This window comes from Prosopis cineraria, unplaced genomic scaffold, assembly GCF_029017545.1.
Source record: "Prosopis cineraria cultivar Desert tree isolate PC_DT_omini unplaced genomic scaffold, ASM2901754v1 PC8, whole genome shotgun sequence".
Taxonomy (NCBI): Eukaryota; Viridiplantae; Streptophyta; class Magnoliopsida; order Fabales; family Fabaceae; genus Prosopis; species Prosopis cineraria.
In genome coordinates this window covers 31,155,601-31,163,977 of record NW_026555339.1, presented here as the reverse complement: position 1 = coordinate 31,163,977, position 8,377 = coordinate 31,155,601, and positions in this window count along the sequence as shown.

Below are 8,377 nucleotides of genomic sequence, written 5' to 3'. Positions count from 1 at the left end.
ATATAGTCTCGTCATTCGTCATAGCCTCCATATACACTGGTAATGAAACTGTCTTTCTATTACAATCTAACGTCGCTCTATTAGCAAACAACCAATCCATGCTAATTATCACATCAATTCCCGACATAGGCAAACAAATCAAATAAATACTTGTGACTATTTCACTAAATTTTAACTCTACTTTCAAACAAGCTCGATTGGTTCTCACTGAAGCACCAGCTAGTGTAGACACATTCATCATGAAAGGCATTTCAACCACATGCAATTTTAGTCTTTGTACACACTCATCAAAGATAAACAAGTGTGTGGCACCAGAATTAAACAAATTAGAAATTTGTTAATTGTTTAAAGAAATTATACCTCGAATAAGCTTCAGGGAAGCTTCAGCCTCTTCCCTTGTCATAGCAAATACATGACCAGGAATAGCAGACCTCTGATCAGTGTGAGGAGTGTTCTTGGGGTAATACTGAGTGATGTGCCCAGCCTTGTGGCACTTGCAACATGTCTAGCACTCCCCAATATGGTGTCTTCCACACTTATTGTACTGTGGGCTCTAATTGGTCCAACTACCTAGGAGCAGAATGCTGTCTCAAAGCTTGACTTCACCTACCCATACTCCTGGGGGCATTACTCCTCATTTGGGAACCTTTAGAATGTGAACCCCTTTGGAAACTTCTCTTCTTACTACCACTGCTACCCAATCCAGATGGTCCAGAGCTATAACCAGCTCTCTTGCCCACACCTCTAATATGACTCATATATGTAGAGAAATAGCCCCTACCATCTCTCTTTTGGCTGTCCTTAGCCTCACGACCTTGTTTGGCCACTTCCCTTAACTTACTGCACATGTCACTGTATAAGACAATATTAAAGGGTACTAGCTACTGTCTGTAATCAGGCCGCATCTTCTCAAGTAATTGCTTAGCCCTCCAATACACATCATCATGATTCCTCAAGCAGGTAGAGTATTTGGACAACTCGTTAAACTTAGCTTAGGAACTCTTCTTCGTTCATGTTCCCTTATTGCAATCAATGGAACTCAGCCTCTTTCTCAGCTCTAAAGGAGGCAAGAAAATAGTAGGAGAAGAATCTCCTCTTGAACTCATTCCATGACAATGGAGACATATCCACTGGTCTCACATTCTCCCACTACTGCTTGGTAGCATCCTTAAGCAAGAATGTAGCAAGTAGTACTCGCTACTCAGACGTGCAAGTCATAATGGAAAAGATCACCTCCAACTGATCTATCCACCTCTCAACCGCTCTATTCTCAATGGAACCCTCCAAATGATAAAGGATTCAACCTTATAAACTTCTTCAAGGCTAAATTGATAGAGCTCTCTTACTCTTTTCCTCTAGGCCTCATTGGTTTAGGCCTCCTCAGTCCACTCTCTTCATAATAATCCTCTTCTTGTCCCCTCTCAAGTCTTTCCCCACCATAACTGCCAACTCTTTCTACGGTCTTTGCTCGACTCTTTCGGTCTTTTTTTTTAGAATCTCATCATGCTCATCTATTCTCTATTCAATTCTTTCCATCATGCTCTTCAACTTGAACAATATATTCTTATTGCCCATTGTAGGCATAGGTTGCTCTCTAGCTTGACCCAAGCCTTGTTCCATCTCAACATGCTCACTAGGGACCATGTTTTCCTCTTATACCAAGACTTCCCATACTTGTCTTGATACATTTGTAGGAATGTTACTGGCAGTATTTCTTGTTTGCAGCATTCTCCCCTCCTAAGGATGGAAGTTATCCCACAAAAGGAAAATAGTTAACACTAGCTCAAGGGGAAAACATGTGTATAATGTCAATTGCCAACTTTGTATATGAAAATGCACCATTCATAAAACAAATTCTCACTTAGTTCACAAATCCATGGTCCACTTCTCAGAACCAGAGAAACTGATACCAAACTGTAACCTCCCTGAGGTTAAATCACACTTAACTCTAAACTATAGTAATCCAAGGCTTAACTCATTGGAATTACGAAACTGAAAGGTATATAAATGAATTTCTCAAAATCTATTTCAAAGGAATCCCAATTTGCCATTTCAAATTTCAAATATAATTTTAAGGACTCCCAATTAGAGTTTTAAAAATAAAGTAGAAGCTTGAAATTCAATTAGGACCCAAATAATAAGTTTTATAACTCAAAACAGATTTTTACCCTGATTTTGACACGTGTGCCGTGGCTTACAGTTTGTCTCCCGTGGTGTGTCTTCTCTGTGCCATGCATTGCGGCGTATTGCACAAAATTTGATAAATGAGTACTGTTATTTGATAGCACAAGGGGCAAACCTCCGACGCATCCCAAATCTTATTCTGATGTCCAATTGAGGTGATTTTGGTGTCTACCTGGAGTTTTCTCATAGCTCTAGCTAATGGCACTAGTTTCATACTCAAATTCATTTTCTATCAAAAGTTAGACACTAAAACCCATTTTGACACATTTTCATAAAGTTTCCCAAATGAGGTGTCCCAACTCAACCACACGTGCCGATTGCCTACACCAACCCTACGATCACACTCAATGGACTCTTGTGGACTTGTGTAACACACCACACACAACCAAAAACACTTGTTTCATAAAATCACTACTCAACCCCAATTTTCACAAAACATAGAGGGGGAGGAAAAGTTTCACATAATCAACCATTACATTCATATTTCTCAAAAATACATATGTTCCTACTTGCACAAGTATTTTGGCCCTATCCTTGGGTTCACAATAAAAACTCACTAACCCAGGGCACAAAATACACTAGTTAAACACAAAATCATAAAAGTAGTAAACCAATCATGACAATTTATTCTAGTTGGCAGTTACATTGATAAATACACATGTAAACAACTAAAGAGAGATATAAAGAGGATTTACTCCACAAATCCTAAGACTCTGTGTGCTATCCCCGACTTGAATCTAATGAGCTAGTCCCTGAAAATATTGAAAAATTGAGGGGTGAGTACAACCACTCAGTAACCAAGTTTCACCTAACCCTTACAGTTACATATTAATTGTAATTAGATGCAAAAAGGCACATAACACATATATCACATAGTATTGTGCCATAGTTCACAAAACTAACAACCATATGACCAAGCTTGCCAGAAAATACTATATCATGTTGTTTTCAAAAACATAACTTAGGGTCACAAAAATAACAAGCATGCGCCCTTAACACATGCTGGACTACAAAACTAACAACTATGTGACCGAACCTATATGCATGATTATGTGCCAACCTTATATATTCTTGTTACCTATGACATGAAACCGGTGGCTATCATGAGGCTATATCCTTCACGGACTAACCCAGCCTTTTACTTGTGAAGAGCTACTGGGCCAGGGTTAACTCACTCACTTTGATAATCAAGTTTCCCCCAATACTAACAACCATGGGGTGTCGTACCCCTAATCTAGCCTCCTCATAAACCGGTGGAGACTAGTTAGGTTTGAATCCCTCATAGAATAAGTGAGCCAGTCCCGAATCAACTATGAGACAAGGGCTACCTCTCGATTCCAACGGTCAGTGCCTAGCCTAGTTCTCAATTCCAACGGTCACTATCAATTCCATATGGACCTCTAATCAAACTACTTCTCTCCCTAGGTAAACTCTCGCCAATGATCATGCCATACACCTTTCACACATTTTATGCATTTTAACATTCATTACTTAATATATGAACTCATATAACACGTATACTCCACATTTTAACATATAATTCATCACAATTCCCCACCCATAGTAATAAATCACAATTAATTTCACAAAACATCAAGGGTGGTAGAGTCAAGGTTTTCTTTCTCAAAACCATTTCATACTCAAGCATTTGCCAATATGCATCATTAAATTAACTCACAAATTACATTTTACAATACAATTAACATTTAACTATAAAAATTAAGTTTCCTTTAGTTACCTCAAACCTTTGAGAGGTCAAAGGTAAAACCCCTCACTATAGCAACTTCCCTAAGCTTCAACAAGCTCGAAAGGTGCCAAGACGAACCTCTCTACAACTAAATCACAAGGATACCATCATCATCTAGCTCTTCAAGCTCTATCAATATAAAATCTCCTCATATACTATTTTACTAACTCATAACCACTACCCATTCATACCCAATACGCTCATTAGATTCCATTAATGCACATTATCATTAATAACACCTCAAACCATCATTAATACACATTAACCTCTACCAACTACCTCATAAATACCAATTTTTGAATATTAAATGCTTATATGGACCAACCACTTCTAAAATCATCAATGTGGTGTTCCAATACATTAAATCACTCCCATTAATCTTATTTTAACCAATAGAATCAGATCCATATTCTTATGGACTGAAAATCCATCTCCTAACTTAAACCCTACCATAAATAATCATAAATGAGAGAGGGAAGGGAAGAAGAAAGCATCATAATCTTACCTTAGGTGTTTGGGAGCTTTAATCTTCCATAATAGGGCTAAATATTGTGCCCTAGCATAGTTAAAACTGAGCTTTTCAATTTCCTCCTCTTTCTCTCTTCTGTTTTTACACAACTCACGAGCTAATTTATCATATTTTGGTCATGCGCCACGGCACACGATGCCCTCTACTGCAGCACATGGCACAGAGGAGCTCGTTACATTCAAATTGTATCCGTGCACCATGGTGGACCAGCCACACGCAACAGTATGTGGCACAGAACACAACTCTTTACTTTTTCATCCTCTTTCTTTGCTTGGGTGGCTTGCCATCAACCCGGACCTACTTCCAGGGCTGAAATCACAATAATTATGCCAAGTTAAGCCCCTCTAGCTACACACCTCATTAACTCACTAACTACCCTAATTAAGTTAATAAATCAGGGTTAAAATTTTCCAGATATTATACTTGAGCTAGTAATTTAGTGACTTTGATCATTGTTTTTCTCTTGTTTCTTTATTTTAGTATTTCTTTTAGGACCTTTTCCACTTGATTTTTTCTAGAGTGCAGAAGATAAGTGTAAGAGAATTAATAGAACACATTTATTACACACTTATCTATGTAAATTAAGACCATTTTATTAAGGTTTTATCCTATCAAAGTGCACACATTGCATTAGAATTGGAAAATCGATTAAGTGTCTAGGTTTAATGCAATAGGAGTATTTTGGTCCAAAAAATGAACTTTTGAGAAAATGTACAAGAACAATTGAAAAAGTTCATTTTATATTCATAAGATGAGTGGTTATATTATATATTTGAAATTCATTATAGTTTGAGAGTAATTAAATAAAAAGTCAATACTTTCTTAAGTGTCTTAGTTTGACTTAGTTTTCAATTTGCCTTTATGTGAAAAATTTTATATAATTTTGTGCAGCTTGTAATTGGGTTATTTTAATAAATTATTACTTTTAATTATAAATTTAATCTGAACTTTAATTAGATTTTATAATGTCACATGTTATTTAATTGAATTATGTGATTTATGTAACATAGGTAGCATGTGACTTGTACATCAATTGGGCAAGTGAAGTCAACACTTTTTGAGGTCAAAGGGCTAATGCTTGGATGTGATTTCGGCTATTTTTGGGAGGTTAAATTATCGTAAATAATGTGGATGACACATGGAAAATTATAACCACATCGGAGTCATCCACAAGCTAATAGGTGGATGCCACCTTGCAAGTGTGATAAGTCTCTCATTTCTATTTTAATTTCTTTTCTTATTTTTTATTTAGATTCAGCTAAAGGGAAAAACATTAAAATTCATGCCATTTCACTCTAATTCAGATCATCCATCCATATTTACTCATCTCCTTCACTTTCTCTCACTTATTCATAGTGTTCTTTATTTTCCCTTTTGTGTTCTTCATTTTCCAGCACCATATCTTCCATTTTCAACCATCAAACCTCCACAATCACACCATTCTTCTCCTCTCTTCATTTTCATCCAACCCCTGCCATTTCCTTACGGATCCAAGCTCTTCTTATTTAACCAAGGTGCTAAGATGTTCGGCCATGATGCTTCTATCCTAGGGTTCTTGAAGATGATAAAGATTGGCTAAATTCTTTGGTAGAATCCTAGAGAGATGAAGATGGAGGATGATTCTTGAGCTTCAAATTAGCTAAGTTCTTTTGTTTCCTACTATCTTTTCTTTTTACTAGATGGTTAGATTCCTTAATCTAAGGTTTGATCATCTGAGCTTGTAAATTCTATTTTGAATTTGATTGTGATGTAAAGAGAAAATGGTTGTTTCATTTAATTTCTTTCTTGGCTACCATGACTAAATTCAGCCACTCTTTGTTTGGTACATAATCTTGTGTTTTTCAATTACTGAATTACTTGTGTTAATATTGCATAATCTTATGATGTTAAAGCTTGAGTTGTTGAGTAGCTTGACATAATCTTATGGTTACTTGATTCCTTGTCTTGGCTGTATCATTTAAAGGAGAAGTTTGAGTAAATCACTTGGCTAATTTCTTCACCAATTGGTAAATTGAACTAGGGACTTTAATCTAAGACCTAGGGAAGTTAACTAATTAGGTTAATTGGCTTAGGATAATTTTCTTAAGTCATGACAACTTTAGTCAAGAGGAAAGGAAAACTTACCCTAATCATAAGAAGATAATGAGTCCAAAATCAATTAATCTCAAGGGTTCCACTCTTGTAAAAAGGGAAGTTCATTTCACTCACTTTAATTAGCATTTTAATTACTTGCACATTAGGTAATTAGTTTAGATAATTAGGTAACTAACTAAATTCCAACTCTTTAGGTGACTTGTTGCATTAGGTAACCTTTTGTTAGACTTGGAATCATTCTTTGGGAGATGACCTAGGGTTGTTCCTTTATTATATTAGGGTTAACTTTAGTTTAATTTTGAGGGTAAGCGACTAATTGCAATAACAAAACCACGTACCTTGTAAAACATGGGTCATGAAAATCATGTACACATTAATTCATCATTTGTACATTTACTTCTATGCAGCTATAATAGTTAATAAACATAACAAACTATATAGTTACCTCAACCCTTCTATTCTCAAGAAAGGTTACCCGAAGTACACTTGTTCTACGTGAGCTCCTTTCACTTAAATTCACACGTTACACAATAACTTACATTGTATCAACATCTTTAATTAATAACTACATTGACTTTATAATGTCACTTCTAACAATTAAACACCTGAACAATATCATTGCCCCTATTCAAATCCATTTCCATTTTATAATCCTACATGTCATCTCTTACAACTCTTAACACGCTCATTTTTAAATTCCACCTATTTTCCCTTTCTCAATTTGACTAATTTGAGCCTACAGCTTTAAAGCTTTATTATTTAAGCTCAAACTAGTCACAAAGTCTTAATTTAACTTCGAAGAGCCTTTTTATTACTATAAGGTAAGAAATTAGCCCCTTAAAACTTCTTAATTCAATTCGTCAATAGTTTAAACTAAGAGAAAATAGTGTAGATGTAACCTCCTCTCATAAATTCACTTAATATAAGAGAAGATTACGGTGTTACCACTACCTTAACTCTATCACAATAATCAAATTTATTTTAAAAGCTTTGGTCGAAGAGTTACTTTATAAAATTAATTAAATCTCAATTCAATCAGAGAAAACATAGTGAAAATAAATCATACACTTTCCAAATACATAGTGGACTTAACCCACCAGCATTCCTAACTCAAATGCATGCATTTCAGCATGTAAAATAATACTAAATTTTGATACGTGCGCCATAGTGAACGGTCAATGCGCTGCGCCATGTGGCAGAAACTTCCTGTCTTTAAGAATTTGTAGCATTATTCTCAAATGCCTCGCATGTTGCTCCTCATTCTCAGAATAGATTAGGATGTCATCTATAAAGACTACTATAAACTGATCTAAGTATGGCTTAAATATTCAGTTTATATAATCCATGAACCATGCTGGCGCATTGGTCAAACTAAATGGCATAACTAGAAATTCATAATGGCCATACCTAGTTCTAAAAGCTGTCTTAGGTATATCTACTACACTAACTCTCAACTGATGATACACCAACCTAAAATCAATCTTAGAAAAGACTGAGGCAGCAGCCAATTAATCTGAAAGATCATCTATTCTTAGTAAAGGATACTTGTTCTTCACAGTTACCTTGTTTAGTTGCTGGTAATCGATGCATAGTTGTAAACTGCCATCTTTCTTTCTCACAAACAATACCGGTGATCCCCAAGGTGATACACTTGGTCTGATGAATCCTTTCTCTAGCAAATCTTCAATCTACTTCTTTAATTCAGCAAATTTAGATGGCAACATTCTATAAAGAGCCTTTGATATTAGTTCAGTTCCAGGAACTAAATCAATTGAAAACTCAACTTCCCTTTTAGGAAGTAGTCCAATCACCTCTTTTGAAAA